At 45.8% G+C, this 16,737-nt stretch overlaps 1 protein-coding gene across 1 annotated transcript in view; it reads left to right on the top strand.

Moving 5' to 3' along the window:
- Nucleotides 1-284: 284 nt before the first annotated feature.
- The window catches only part of LOC121844094 (one cut domain family member 3-like), a 46,513-nt gene continuing 30,060 nt past the window's right edge, over nucleotides 285-16,737 (top strand). Inside the window, exon 1 of the mRNA XM_042313978.1 lies at nucleotides 285-953. The gene's annotated coding sequence lies outside the window, so the exon portion shown is untranslated. The remainder of the gene's footprint in view (nucleotides 954-16,737) is intronic.

The following is a 16,737-nucleotide window of genomic DNA, read 5'->3' as shown; positions in this document are numbered from 1 at the left end:
CCGTGGATCGACGTTAACTTGCTCTGCCCATTCCCAAAAGCATTTGGCGATTGGCATGTTTAGGCTTATGCAGTTTAGGTTTATGCAGTAATGCCAGATAGCCTAAAATAATGAAAGAAAACCTCAATGTAATCTATATATATATATATATATATATATATATGAATTGCACAATAATTATACATTTCTGTATTTTTCACGGTATTGTTTTCTCTTTATTCAACCCTCCCGGCACCCACCCGCCCTACATCCACACAATATTCCATGACCCTCAACCTGCTCGCCCCGTGGATATAACCGTGGGGACTGCGGGTTATGAGCCAACGTGCGCATCACTAGAACACAGTCGCCCGTCGGGGAAAGTGAATGAAGGCAGCCAGGACGAGACATTTTACTGACTCCCCATTCCAGGTGTTGCCTACAATGTCTAGGGGCTAGATGAAGGACGGAGGTCCGCCCCTCTTCTTCCTCTCTCCCTATCCCTCGATCCATCCCTCCATCCAGGGTAGGGCAGGCTACAGGGGGCAGGGCTCCACTCGCAGGGGAGACCAGAGGGGAGGCGCATCGCCGGAGACCCGCTCAAACCCTCTCCTGACACAGACAGACGGACGGACGGAGGCAGGAGGCATATGCTGAAGCAAACAGTTGTGCGCTCGCTCTCCGATGTGAGCCGATTTCAGAAAAAAAACGCAACTTTTTGGTTGCAAGACCCGCGGAGTTCTATTCCAAGACGGTGGATCCGTTTGTTTTCTTCTGTTATGCGAGTGGATTTTCTTTGGAAGGAATAAGGTTTTTATTTGAATATAAACTATATTTTTTTGATAAACTATAAACTACTTTTTTACCCCGTTATATCGAGCTGCAGTGAACTCCGGAAGAGTTGATAAGGACAGTCAGGATGTCCCATATCTCCGTCAACGACCACCTGGAGGGGATTCTATCAGACTTCGAAGGTAAGCGCCTCTCTGTCTGTCCCACCTACACTAATACACGTTCAAAACATAAAGCGGTTGAGTCAACATAAAACGTCGTCTGAAGTGAATGGGATACATTGATGTTAACCTGTAGGCTACTTCAAAAGCACTCTGATTTTTACACTGCATTTTAGGGGGGGCAACGTGCTTTGGCTTTGGGAAAGCGTCATAGAGAGGAAATGCAGTTTTCTCATATGTTTTCCTCCCTCCAGCAGAATCAGAGTCAGTGTAGTGTGTGATTAGGGTGTAATAATCAGACGGTACAGGAAGTCTCAGCAGGTATAGAGACAGGTTATGTCAACTCAGCGGTGTCGGGGAAGCTACTCTGAAAACACTTTACCTAGCTAACACAAATACTCTTTTTCAAGTCAGAATTAGGCAGATCTGAGATGCAGAAAAATAAAGGGATTTATTGCCTACTTTTTGCCTATATTTTATTTTATAATATAATATTTTTTTAAGTAGTTTGTAGTTCTAATAGTTAGTTACACCACTACGTGGCAAAACAGTAATTGACTACTGAAAACAAGAGCTAGATTAGAATTGAGTTCAACTACCACCAAGCTACTTCAACATGTAGTTTAATGACCAGTTGAACTACATGAACCTCACCACTTGGGGCAGCAGGTAGCCTAGTGGTTAGAGCGTTGGGTCAGTAACTAAAAGGTTGCTGGGTCGAATCTCCGAGCTGACCAGATAAAGAATCAGTCGTTCTTCCTGAAAAAGGAAGTTAAATCCACTGTTCCAAGGCTGTCATTGCAAATAAGAATTTGTTCTTAACTGACTTGTCTAGTTAAATAAAGCGAACATAAACTCCCCAACTCACTTAGTTTAGAGGAGGAGGAGTGGTGCTCCTGACATGGTAAGAGCCCAGACCTACTAAACTTAACCCCCTGATCAACAAGACCTGACTCTAATAGGTCTGCTCTCTGGCACAGGAGATAGATATATAGATCATGACACAAATATGCACTGCACCCCATATGTGTCTGCTCTGTAGTTGTGTTATGGGCTAATACACATCACTCTGTAGTTGTGGGCTAATACACATCACTCTGTAGTTGTGTTAGGCTAATACACATCACTCTGTAGTTGTGGGCTAATACACATCACTCTGTAGTTGTGGGCTAATACACATCACTCTGTAGTTGTGTTAGTGGGCTAATACACATCACTCTGTAGTTGTGTTAGTGGGCTAATACACATCACTCTGTAGTTGTGTTAGTGGGCTAATACACATCACTCTGTAGTTGTGGGCTAATACACATCACTCTGTAGTTGTGGGCTAATACACATCACTCTGTAGTTGTGTTAGTCACTCTGTAGTTGGTTAGTGGGCTAATACACATCACTCTGTAGTTGTGTTAGTGGGCTAATACACATCACTCTGTAGTTGTGTTAGTGGGCTAATACACATCACTCTGTAGTTGTGGGCTAATACACATCACTCTGTAGTTGTGGGCTAATACACATCACTCTGTAGTTGTGGGCTAATACACATCACTCTGTAGTTGTGGGCTAATACACATCACTCTGTAGTTGTGTTAGTGGGCTAATACACATCACTCTGTAGTTGTGGGCTAATACACATCACTCTGTAGTTGTGGGCTCTGTAGTTGTGTTAGTGGGCTAATACACATCACTCTGTAGTTGTGGGCTAATACACATCACTCTGTAGTTGTGTTAGTGGGCTAATACACATCACTCTGTAGTTGTGTTAGTGGGCTAATACACATCACTCTGTAGTTGTGGGCTAATACACATCACTCTGTAGTTGTGTTAGTGGGCTAATACACATCACTCTGTAGTTGTGTTAGTGGGCTAATACACATCACTCTGTAGTTGTGGGCTAATACACATCACTCTGTAGTTGTGGGCTAATACACATCACTCTGTAGTTGTGTTAGTGGGCTAATACACATCACTCTGTAGTTGTGGGCTAATACACATCACTCTGTGTGTTAGTCACACTGTGTTGTGGGCTAATACACATCACTCTGTAGTTGTGGGCTAATACACATCACTCTGTAGTTGTGTTAGTGGGCTAATACACATCACACTGTAGCTGTGGGCTAATACACATCACTCTGTGGTTGTGTTAGTGGACTAATACACATCACTCTGTAGTTGTGGGCTAATACACATCACTCTGTAGTTGTGGGCTAATACACATCACTCTGTAGTTGTGTTAGTGGGCTAATACACATCACTCTGTAGTTGTGGGCTAATACACATCACTCTGTAGTTGTGTTAGTGGGCTAATACACATCACTCTGTAGTTGTGGGCTAATACACATCACTCTGTAGTTGTGTTAGTGGGCTAATACACATCACTCTGTAGTTGTGGGCTAATACACATCACTCTGTAGTCTGTGTTAGTGGGCTAATACACATCACTCTGTAGTTGTGGGCTAATACACATCACTCTGTAGTTGTGGGCTACTCTGTAGTGTGACACATCACTCTGTAGTTGTGGGCTAATACACATCACACATCACTCTGTAGTTGTGTTAGTGGGCTAATACACATCACTCTGTAGTTGTGTTAGTGGGCTAATACACATCACTCTGTAGTTGTGGGCTAATACACATCACTCTGTAGTTGTGGGCTAATACACATCACTCTGTAGTTGTGGGCTAATACACATCACTCTGTAGTTGTGGGCTAATACACATCACTCTGTAGTTGTGGGCTAATACACATCACTCTGTAGTTGTGGGCTAATACACATCACTCTGTAGTTGTGGGCTAATACACATCACTCTGTAGTTGTGGTGTCATCACATCACTGTAGTTGTGGGCTAATACACATCACTCTGTAGTTGTGGGCTAATACACATCACTCTGTAGTTGTGGGCTAATACACATCACTCTGTAGTTGTGGGCTAATACACATCACTCTGTAGTTGTGTTTCCTTGGGTTAGTGGAACTATCTTTGTCTCTCCATCACTCTGTAGTCTGGGTTAGGCTCAGCATCCTTGTTTCTCTCTCTGTATCTGTCTCAGCACTCCTGTTTCTGGGTTAGGTCACATCCTCTTGTTGTGTATCTCTCTCTCTCCTTTGTCTCTCCTATCTCTCTCTCTCACTCTTGTCTCTCTATCTCTCTCTCTCTTTGTCTCTCCTATCTCTCTCTCCCTCCTCTCAGTTAGGTGTCTCCTATCTCACTTTCCTCTGTCTCTCTGGAATCACTCTCTCCTCTGGGTTATGGTGTCACTCTCTCTCCCCCTTTGTCTCTCCTATCTCTCTCTCTCCTTGTCTCTCCTATCTCTCTCTCTCTCTCTCCTATCTCTGTCTCTCCTATCTCTCTCTCTCTCCTTTGTCTCTCTGGGTTAGGTGTCACATCTCTCTCTCTCCATGTCTGTCTCTCTATCTCTGTCTCTCCTATCTCCTCTGGGTCTCTGTCTCTCTCTCTGCACTCTCCTGTCTCCTCATCTCTGTCTCTCCTATCTCTCTCTCTGGGTTCTCCCCTGTTTCCTCTCTCCCTGTTTCTCTCTCACTGTCTCTCTCTCTGTCTTCTCTCTGGGTTCTCTCATCTCTCCCTCTCTCTCTCTCGTCATTCTTGGGCTCAGGTTAGACAGGTGTTGATTTGAGGCGCTAAAAAAAATAGCTTAGCCTCTGGCTGGCCTGTGATATAGTCAGTGATTACATGTGTGTTGTAGAGTGTGGAACAGCACTCCCCTGTTTCCTCTGGGTTAGGAACAGCACCCCCTGTTTCCTCTGGGTTAGGTGTCACAGTGGAACAGCACTCCCCTGTTTCCTCTGGGTTAGGTGTCACAGTGGAACAGCACTCCCCTGTTTCCTCTGGGTTAGGGTTAACAGCACTCCCCTGTTTCCTCTGGGTTAGGTGTCAACAGCAGTGGAACAGCACTCCCTGTTTCCTCTGGGTTAGGTGTCACAGTTAGAACAGCACCCCTGTTTCCTCTGGGTTAGGTGTCACAGTGGAACAGCACCCCCTGTTTCCTCTGGGTTAGGTGTCACAGTGGAACAGCACTCCCCTGTTTCCTCTGGGTTAGGTGTCACAGTGGAACAGCACTCCCCTGTTTCCTCTGGGTTAGGTGTCACAGTGGAACAGCACTCCCTGTTTCCTCTGGGTTAGGTGTCACAGTGGAACAGCACTCCCCAGTTTCCTCTGGGTTAGGAACAGCACCCCCTGTTTCCTCTGGGTTAGGTGTCACAGTGGAACAGCACTCCCCTGTTTCCTCTGGGTTAGGTGTCACAGTGGAACAGCACTCCCCTGTTTCCTCTGGGTTAGGTGTCACAGTGGAACAGCACCCCCTGTTTCCTCTGGGTTAGGTGTCACAGTGGAACAGCACTCCCCTGTTTCCTCTGGGTTAGGTGTCACAGTGGAACAGCACTCCCCTGTTTCCTCTGGGTTAGGTGTCACAGTGGAACAGCACTCCCCTGTTTCCTCTGGGTTAGGTGTCACAGTGGAACAGCACTCCCTGTTTCCTCTGGGTTAGGTGTCACAGTGGAACAGCACTCCCCTGTTTCCTCTGGGTTAGGTGTCACAGTGGAACAGCACTCCCCTGTTTCCTCTGGGTTAGGTGTCACAGTGGAACAGCACTCCCCTGTTTCCTCTGGGTTAGGTGTCACAGTGGAACAGCACTCCCCTGTTTCCTCTGGGTTAGGTGTCACAGTGGAACAGCACTCCCCTCCTCTGGGTTAGGTGTCACAGTGGAACAGCACTCCCCCTGTTTCCTCTGAGGTGTCACAGTGGAACAGCACCCCCTGTTTCCTCTGGGTTAGGTGTCACAGTGGAACAGCACTCCCCTGTTTCCTCTGGGTTAGGAACAGCACCCCCTGTTTCCTCTGGGTTAGGTGTCACAGTGGAACAGCACTCCCCTGTTTCCTCTGGGTTAGGTGTCACAGTGGAACAGCACTCCCCTGTTTCCTCTGGGTTAGGTGTCACAGTGGAACAGCACTCCCCTGTTTCCTCTGGGTTAGGTGTCACAGTGGAACAGCACTCCCCTGTTTCCTGCCACCCTAGACCCACTTCAATTTGTATACCGCCCCAACAGGTCTACAGATGACACAATCGCCATCACACTGCACACTGCCCTATCCCATCTGAACAAAAAGAATACCTATGTGAGAATGCTGTTCATTGACTACAGCTCAGCATTCAACACCATAGTTCCCTCTAAGCTCATCATCAAGCTGGAGGCCCTGGCTCTCAACCCCACCCTTTGCAACTGGGTCCTGGACTTTCTGACGGGCCGCACCCAGGTGGAGAAGTTAGGAAACAACACCTCGACTTCACTGACTCTCAACACTGGGGCACCACAAGGGTGTGTGCTCACCCCTCTCCTGAACTCCTTGTTCACCCATGACTGCGTGGCCACGCACGCCTCCAACTCAATCATCAAGTTTGCAGACGACACATCAGTAGTGGGCTTGGTCACCAACAACGACAAGACGGCCTACAGAGAGGAGGTGAGGGCACTCGGAGTGTGGTGTCAGGAAAACAACCTCTCACTCAATATCAACAAAGCAAAGGAGATGATCGTGGACTTCAGGGAACAGCAGACGGAGCACCCCTATCCACATCGAAGGGACAGTAGTGGAGAAGGTGGAAGGTTTTAAGTTCCTCTGCATACACATCACAGACAAACTGAAATTGTCCATCCACACAGTGTGGTGAAGAAGGTGCAACAGCGCCTCTTCAACCACAGGAGGCTGAAGAAATTTGGCTTTTCACCTAAAACCCTGACAAACTTCTACAGATGCACAATCGAGAGCATCCTGTCGGGCTGTATCACAGCCTGGTACGGCAACTGCACCGCCTTCGACCGTAAGGCTCTCCAGAGGGTAGTGAGGTCTGCACAACCCATCACCGGGGGCAAACTACCTGCCCTCCACGACACCTACAGCACACGATGTCACAGGAAGGCCGAGAAGATCATCAAGAACAACAACCAACCGAGCCACTGCCTGTTCACACTGCTATCATCCAGAAGGCGAGGTCAGTACAGGTGCATCAAAGCTGGGACTGAGAGACTGAGAAACAGCTTCTATCTCAAGGCCATCAGACTGTTAAACAGCCACCACTAACTCAGAGAGGCTGCTGCCACCTTGAGACCCAATCACTGGAGACTTCACTGACACAGAGAGGCTGCTGCCACCTTGAGACCCAATCACTGGAGACTTCACTAACACAGAGAGGCTGCTGCCACCTTGATACCCAATCACTGGAGACTTCACTAACACAGAGAGGCTGCTGCCACCTTGAGACCCAATCACTGGAGACTTCACTAACACAGAGAGGCTGCTGCCACCTTGAGACCCAATCACTGGAGACTTCACTAACACAGAGGCTGCTGCCACCCCAATCACTGGAGACTTCACTGACACAGAGGGCTGCTGCCACCTTGCTGCTGCCACCTTGAGACCCAATCACTGAGACTTCACTGAACTCACTAACACAGAGAGGCTGCTGCCACCTTGAGACCCAATCACTGGAGACTTCACTAACACAGAGAGCTGCTGCCACCTTGAGACCCAATCACTGGAGACTTCACTAACACAGAGAGGCTGCTGCCACCAGAGAGGCTGCCCAAATCACTGGAGACTTCACTAACACAGAGGCTGCTGCCAATCACTGGAGACTTCACTGACACAGAGAGGCTGCTGCCACCTTGAGACCCAATCACTGGAGACTTCACTAACACAGAGAGCTGCTGCCACCTTGAGACCCAATCACTGGAGACTTCACTGACACAGAGAGGCTGCTGCCACCTTGAGACCCAATCACTGGAGACTTCACTGACACAGAGGCTGCTGCCACCTTGAGACCCAATCACTGGAGACTTCACTGACACAGAGAGGCTGCTGCCACCTTGAGACCCAATCACTGGAGACTTCACTAACACAGAGAGGCTGCTGCCACCTTGATACCCAATCACTGGAGACTTCACGAACACAGAGAGGCTGCTGCCACCTTGAGACCCAATCACTGTCCACTTTATTAAATCGGTCACTAGTCACTTTAAACAATACCACTTTAAATAATGCCACTTTAATAATGTTTACATATCGTACATTACTCATATCACATGTATATACTGTATTTTATACCATCTATTGCACCTTGCCTGTGCTGCTCGGCCATCACTCATCCATATATTTATATGTACATATTCTCATTCACCCCTTTAGATTTGTGTGTATTAGGTAGTTGTTGGGAATTGTTAGATTGCTTGTTAGATATTACTGCACTGTTGGAACTAGAAGCACGAGCATTTTGTTACACTCACATTAACATCTGCTAACCATGTATATGTGACCAATACAATTTGATTTAATTTGATTTAATCAATAGGAGGTGAGATGTAAAACTGGCCTTAGATCAGTTTATGGGGTCAACCAAGAGAGTTGACCCTGCTATTCCTTAATTGATAGATGACAGTCCTTCTTCCTAAACCTAATAAGCATAGCCATCCTAAACCTAATGAGGTTTGCTCATTTAAAATCGTTGGCAAATGTTAGTCTCTGCTAGCGTGATGCTAATAGCTGAAGAGTAAACAGATCAGAGGTTGGGTAGCAGGCCAGGCTAAGCTAGGCTAAGCTAGGCTACCCCCTTAGTTACAACAACACACAAGGCTACATCTGTCTCTACTGCTGTGGACTCATCTCTTTGATGAGCTCACAGACTCTAAACACAGGCACACATGTACACACACACACACTCTTTCGCTTTCTCTCTCCCCCCCCTTCTGTCTCTCCGGAGGCCAAATCGTCCGGTCTTCTCCTGTCCAACAGATGTTTCAGATCATTTCACTTTGCCTCCTTGTTTGGTGGCCATGTTTATTTGAATGGAGAGATACAAACTGTCTTCAACTCAACTATCTCTTTTAGAACCAGCTCAAACATTCATTCTTTCTCCTCAAACTCTTTTAGAACCAGTTTAAACACTCATTCCTTCTCCTCAAACTCTCTTTTAGAACCAGTTTAAATACTCATTCCTTCTCCTCAAACTCTTTTTATAACCAGTTTAAACACTCATTCTTTCTCCTCAAACTCTCTTTTAGAACCAGTTTAAACACTCATTCCTTCTCCTCAACGATCTCTTTTAAAAACACTGCCAACATACATTCTTTGTCCTCTGTGTGGTGTGGTGTGTGGAGTCCCAGCCAACTAGGTATACAGTGTCAGATGAGATGCGACAGCCTCAAATTCAATTTGTTGACAGGGAGCCATTGTGGTGCTGACTGCTGTGGCTGTAGCTGAGCATCAGGGGCTGTTCTGTCTTGTGCCCAGTCCAATTAGTAACCTGTTCAATCACATGTATGTCCCCCAGGCAGGGGGAAACATGTGACTCAGGGTAGAAGTAGCAAATGTTCATCAAGATTGTTCAAAAGGTTTAAAAAAAACAATTTAAATAAATGCAACAGTTGGACAAACTTTTAGAATGTTTTTAAATCCAGCAGATATCAACTGAATTGTAACACATACAAATCATTGTACTGGCACGGACAAAGAAAGGCGTTCTGGCATTTTGGTGAAAAATCCTGTTTACATTTTTTGGTAAAATTTAAAAAAAAAAATATCTTCTAATGCTGTCATTTTTTTCATGTTATCTCATGTATTGTTTTATACTTTGTGATCGGAGAAATAATGTGATATGTGCCTTATTTGCATATGCTATACAGTGTACAGTGCCTTCAGAAATGATTCACACCTCTTAACTTTCTCAACATTGTGTTGTGTTACAGGCTGAATTTAAAATTTATTAAATTGTGATTTTTTTTTTTTTTTTTTTTTTTTTGGGGGAAATCAATGACCAAATATCCCATAATGTCAAAGCGGAATTATTTTTTTCCCAGAATTTTTACAGATTAATAAAAAAATGTAGAGTTGAAATGTCTTGAATATTCAACCTCGTTGTTATGGAAACGCCTAAATAAATTGATGAGTAAAAATGTGCTTAACATGTCACATAATAAGTTGAGTTGACTCACTCTTGCTGAATGGAGCTAAGAAATGACAAAATCCGAGAGGAAATCCCCTGGTTCAGTCTGCTTTCTACCAGACACTGGGAGATGACAAACACAATAACCTAAAACACAAGACCAAAGATACACTGGAGTTGCTTGCCAAGAAGACATTGAATGTTAGCGAGTGGCCGAGTTACAGTTTTGACTTAAATATTCTTGAAAATATATGGCAAGACCTGAAAATGGTTGTCTAGCAATGATCAACAGCCAATTTGACAGAAAATAATAATGGGTAGATGTTACAGAATCCAGGTGTGGAAAGCTCTTAGAGATTTACCCAGAACGACTGGAATCGCTGCCATTGCTGCTTCTACAAAGTATTGACTCAGTGGTGTGAATACTTACATATGTTTAATTTTACTAGGCAAGTCAGTTAAGAACAAATTCTTATTTTCAATGATGGCCTAGGAACAGTGGGTTAACTGCCTGTTCAGGGGCAGAACGACAGATTTGTACCATGTCAGCTCGGGGATTCGAACTTGCAACCTTTCGGTTACTAGTCCAACGCTCTAACCACTAGGCTACCCTGCCTGCCTGATTTATGTATGTAAATTAGATATTTCTGTATTAGAGTATTGTGTATAGATGGATGAGAAAAATATATATTTAATCCATTTTTTGAATTCAGGCTGTAACACAGGATTTAACACAACAAAAATGTGGAATAAGTCAAGGGGTATGAATAATTGCAGTCGTGAATAAACATAAAGTGGTGGAACAGGACCAAAAACCTGCACTTACCTGTCTAGACTGACTAATTCATTTTGTTTTTGTCACTTTCTCTTGCATAATTCAACAGGTGTGTCAATAGCAGGATAACCATGCAATTTAAAATAAAAATGCCTGGCTCTAGATTACACTATTCATACTGTACCAGTAACATTTTGGACACAACTACTCATTCCAGGGTTTTTATTTATTTAGACAATTTTCTACATTGTAGAATAATAGCGAAGACATCAAAACTATTAAATAACACATATGGAATCATGTAGTAACCAAAAAAAGTGTTAAATAATGAACACAATCAATCCAGCGAGATTAAAGTGACTCCTCAAACACAGGAAATTGATGTCTGAAAAAGACAGACCTTTAGGCAGGCGAGGTATTCACACTGCTAATAGAAGGTTCCACAACAGCAGCTTTCAGTTCCTCCCCTCGTCACGATCGTCGTATGGAGTGGACCAAAGCGCAACGTGGTTAGAATACAGTCTTCTTTATTTAATGAAGAACACGAAGAACACTTAAACAACAAAACAAATAAGACGACCGTGACCGCTATATAAACACTGTGCTAACGTGCAATATAACATAGACAATAACCCACGAAATACCCAAAGAAGATGGCTGCCTAAATATGGTTCCCAATCAGAGACAACGATAAACACCTGCCTCTAATTGAGAACCAATCTAGGCAACCATAGACCAACATAAACACCTAGATGAAAACAACCCCATAAATCTACAAAAACCCCTAGACAGTACAAACACCCTAGAATAAGACAAAATAACACACAAAAACACACATATCACCCTTGTCACACCCTGACCTAACCAAAATAATAAAGAAAACAAAGAATACTAAGGTCAGGGTTTGACACCCCTTCCTGAAGGACATTAAAGGGGAATGGAAACACTAGTCCCTCCCCTTCCTGAAGGACATTAAAGGGGAATGGAAACACTAGTTCCTCCCCTTCCTGAAGGACATTAAAGGGGAATGGAAAAACTAGTTCCTCCCCTTCCTGAAAGACATTAAAGGGGAATGGAAACACTAGTTCCTCCCCTTCCTGAAGGACATTAAAGGGGAATGGAAACACTAGTTCCTCCCCTTCCTGGAGGACATTAAAGGGGAATGGAAACACTAGTCCCTCCCCTTCCTGAAGGACTGGGGAATGGGGGACTAGTCCCTCCCCTTCCTGAAGGACATTAAAGGGGAATGGAAGCAGTAGTTCCTCCCCTTCCTGAAGGACATTAAAGGGGAATGGAAACACTAGTTCCTCCCCTTCCTGAAGGACATTAAAGGGGAATGGAAACACTAGTTCCTCCCCTTCCTGAAGGACATTAAAGGGGAATGGAAACACTAGTTCCTCCCCTTCCTGAAGGACATTAAAGGGGAATGGAAACACTAGTCCCTCCCCTTCCTGAAAGACATTAAAGGGGAATGGAAACACTAGTCCCTCCCCTTCCTGAAGGACATTAAAGGGGAATGGAAACACTAGGATTCAGAAAGGCAGCTCACTGGAACTGGTAAGTGTTTCCATTCCCCTTTAAGATCACGACTCTACAAGGAACTAGGGTGGAGTGTGGGGTTATCTGTGTGTGTGTGTGCCTGTGCCTATGTGTGTGTGTGTTTGGGTAAGACTGTGTTCATGTATCTGCACTGATCTGAAAAGAGAGAGCAACCAATGTATTGCCCAGTGTCTAAAAGCCATAGGATGGATGAGAGGAGACCGGGTGTTGGTAACCTGATCTTAGACCGGTTGTTAGGATCAACCTGGAATTACTGAAGCTAGGTCTATACCAAAATGGCATCCTAACAAAACATCCGCCACGCTAATCCTCAACACAGGTGCCCCTCAGGGGTGCGTGCTCAGTCCCCTCCTGTACTCCCTGTTCACTCATGACTGCATGGCCAGGCATGACTACAACACCATCATTAAGTTTGCTGACGACACAACAGTGGTAGGCCTGATCACCGACAATGATGAGACAGCCTATAGGGAGGAGGTCAGAGACCTGGCCGGGTGGTGCCAGAATAACAACCTATCCCTCAACGTAACCAAGACTAAGGAGATGATTGTGGACTACAGGAAAAGGAGGACCGAGCACGCCCCCATTCTCATCGACGGGGCTGTAGTGGAGCAGGTTTAGAGCTTCAAGTTCCTTGGTGTCCACATCACCATCAAACTATTATAGTCCAAACACACCAAGACAGTGAAGAGGGCACGACAATGCCTATTCCCCCTCAGGAGACTGAAAATATTTGGCATGGGTCCTCAGATCCTCAAAAATTACTACAGCTGCACCATCGAGAGCATCCTGACTGGTTGCATCACTGAATGGTATGGCAACTGCTCGGCCTCTGACAAAGGGTGGTGCGTACGGCCCAGTACATCAAGCTTCCTGCCATCCAGGACCTCTATACCAGGCGGTGTCAGAGGAAGGCCCTAAAAATTGTCAAAGACTCCAGCCACCCTCGTCATAGACTGTTCTCTCTGCTACCGCACAGCAAGAGCACCTAGTCTAGGTCCAAAAGGCTTCTTAACAGCTTCTATCCCCAAGCCATAAGACTCCTGAACAGCTAATCAGGGCTACCCAGACCCTCTTTAACACTGCTGCTACTCTCTGTTTATAATCTATGCATAGTCACTTTAATTCTACCTATATATACATGTACATACAGTATTACATCAATTACCTCGACTAACTGGTACCCCCTTGCCTAGTTAAATAAAGGTTAAATAAAACAATATAATATATAGCCTCTCTACTGTTATTTTACTGCTGCTTTTTAATTATTTGTTATTTGTTATTTTTTACATATCTATTTTTTACTTAACACTTATTTTTCTTAAAACTGCATTGTTGGTTAAGGGCTTGTAAGTAAGCGTTTCACTGTAAGGTCTACTACACCTGTTGTATTCAGCATTTCACTGTAAGGTCTACTACACCTGTTGTATTCAGCATTTCACTGTAAGGTCTACTACACCTGTTGTTTTCGTGACTAATAAAATGGGATTTGATTTGATTTAATCCCTATACAGTGTACTACTTTAGACTAGAACCCATAAGGCTAAGTAGTGCACGATGTAGAGAATAGGGTGCCAGTTGAGGGGTAAAGGGGAGCTGGAGGGGCAGAGGTGGGAGGTAATCTGATTCTGGACCTGTAGCTACTGCTGGGCGGGGTTAAGAGGGGGAAAGGGAAGCTGGATGAGGTGGGAGGTAATCTGATTCTGGACCTGTAGCTACTGCTGGGCGGGGTTAAGAGGGTAAAGGGAAGCTGGAGGAGGTGGGAGGTAATCTGATTCTGGACCTGTAGCTACTGCTGGGCGGGGTTAAGAGGGGGAAAGGGAAGCTGGAGGAGGTGGGAGGTAATCTGATTCTGGACCTGTAGCTACTGCTGGGCGGGGTTAAGAGGGGGAAAGGGAAGCTGGAGGAGGTGGGAGGTAATCTGATTCTGGACCTGTAGCTACTGCTGGGCGGGATTAAGAGGGGTCATGGGTTAAGGGTTGTCAGGGCGATGCCAGTCACTTCCTGGTACTAAACCTGAGTAGAGTCCAAGACCCCTGGTGATCACAGACACACACACACACACACACAGTCATTGTCCCAAACCACACAGAGCCAGCCCAGTCCCATGACTTACTGACCCGGTGACTAGGTAGTTTACTGAGACAACACATCCCAGCTGTCCAGCTGCTGAGGCCTGCTGCCGTAATGCTGGCTGGAATGTAGGTGAGGAGGGGGGAGATGAAGAGGGATAGTGTATATGTGTGTGTGTGTGTGTGTGTGTGTGTGTGTGTGTCAGTGTGTGTGAAGAGGCCTGAGATTACCTTGTCCCGTGACCTGTTCCTTCCTGTCTCACCCCAAAACACTAATCTCTCACACACACACGCACACGCACACACATGCAACCACATACACACACAGACACACACACACACACACAGACACACACAGACACACACACACACCCCAGCTTTTGGTTCTCATGATGAATGCCGGTTAACACAGTGGCAAACAGGTACACCGTCTCACACACACACACACACACACACACACACACACACACACACACACACACACACACACACACACACACACACACACACACACACACACATATATACACACACACACACACACACACACACACACACACACACACACACACACACACACACACACACACACACACACACACACACACACACACACACACACACACACACACACTAACAGGTACCGCACGGCGCTGCCAAGTTGTTCATCCATTAAAGAGAGTCATTTGGCAGGACATCAGTGATCCGTACCCAGTGAACCGTACCCAGTGCTCAGACATGTAGCAGAGAAATAATGACCCTGAAAAAACACTGAATACACACTCTCGAAAACACACACTCAAAAAACACACACTCTGGAACGGTGAGAGAGAAGGGAAAAGTACTTACAGTAAGTCTGAGAAGATGGGCCTCGTGCCAACACTTCACAAATGATTCCTTATTTAACTCTCTTCTTTCCAACACTTCACAAATGATTCCTTCTCAACTCCCTTCCAAAACTTCACAAATGATTCCTTATTTAACTCTCTTCTTTCCAACACTTCACAAATGATTCCTTCTCTACTCCCTTCCAACACTTCAAATGATTCCTTCTCTACTCCCTTCCAACACTGATTCCTTCTCTACTCCCTTCCAACACTTCACAAATGATTCCTTCTCAACTCCCATCCAACACTTCACAAATGATTCCTTCTCAACTCCCTTCCAACACTTCACAAATGATTCCTTCTCAACTCCCTTCCAACACTTCACAAATGATTCCTTCTCAACTCCCTTCCAACACTTCACAAATGATTCCTTCTCAACTCCCTTCCAACACTTCACAAATGATTCCTTCTCAACTCCCTTCCAACACTTCACAAATGATTCCTTCTCAACACTCCACAAATGATTCCTTCAAACTTCCAACACTTCAAAATGATTCCTTCTCAACTCCCTTCCAACACTTCACAAATGATTCTTCTTCTCAACTCCTTCTTCCAACACTTCACAAATGATTCCTTCTTCTCAACTCCCTTCCAACACTTCACAAATGATTCCTTCTCAACTCCCTTCCAACACTTCACAAATGATTCCTTCTCAACTCCCTTCCAACACTTCACAAATGATTCCTTCTCAACTCCCTTCCAACACTTCACAAATGATTCCTTCTCAACTCCCTTCCAACACTTCACAAATGATTCCTTCTCAACTCCCTTCCAACACTTCACAAATGATTCCATCTCAATGTAATGAACACGATGGGAGAGAGAGCTGGCAGCAGGTGTTTATTGTAAAGGACCGCAGGAGGAGGCAGGTAGCTGGGTCCAGGAGCAGGCAGAAGGTCATACACAGGAGGAGGCAGGTAGCTGGGTCCAGGAGCAGGCAGAAGGTCATACACAGGAGGAGGCAGGTAGCTGGGTCCAGGGGCAGGTAGCTGGGTCAGGTCATACCAGGGGCAGGTAGCTGGGTCCAGGAGGCAGGTAGCTGGGTCCAGGGGCAGGCAGCTGGGTCCAGGGGCAGGTAGCTGGGTCCAGGAGGCAGGCAGAAGGTCATACACAGGAGGAGGCAGGTAGCTGGGTCCAGGGGCAGGTAGCTGGGTCCAGGGGCAGGTAGCTGGGTCCAGGGGCAGGTAGCTGGGTCCAGGAGCAGGCAGAAGGTCATACACAGGAGGAGGCAGGTAGCTGGGTCCAGGAGCAGGCAGAAGGTCATACACAGAGGCAGGTAGCTGGGTCCAGGGGCAGGCAGAAGGTCATACACAGGAGGAGGCAGGTAGCTGGGTCCAGGGGCAGGTAGCTGGGTCCAGGGGCAGGTAGCTACGTCCAGGGGCAGGTAGCTGGGTCCAGGGGCAGGCAGAAGGTCATACACAGGAGGACCAACAAGGCAAGAGTACAGGCATTGAAAAGGAGTCGTTAGTGAGACAGGCAAAAGCTATCGTACATGGGAGGAGTAAATTATGGGAAAACCAGCCCTCCGACTAGAAGTGTGTCACAAAACAAACAATACCT

Source organism: Oncorhynchus tshawytscha, unplaced genomic scaffold, assembly GCF_018296145.1.
Source record: "Oncorhynchus tshawytscha isolate Ot180627B unplaced genomic scaffold, Otsh_v2.0 Un_contig_3397_pilon_pilon, whole genome shotgun sequence".
NCBI lineage: Eukaryota > Metazoa > Chordata > Actinopteri > Salmoniformes > Salmonidae > Oncorhynchus > Oncorhynchus tshawytscha.
Note: the sequence above shows the minus strand (reverse complement) of the source record. Positions and strands in the feature narration are given on the sequence as shown.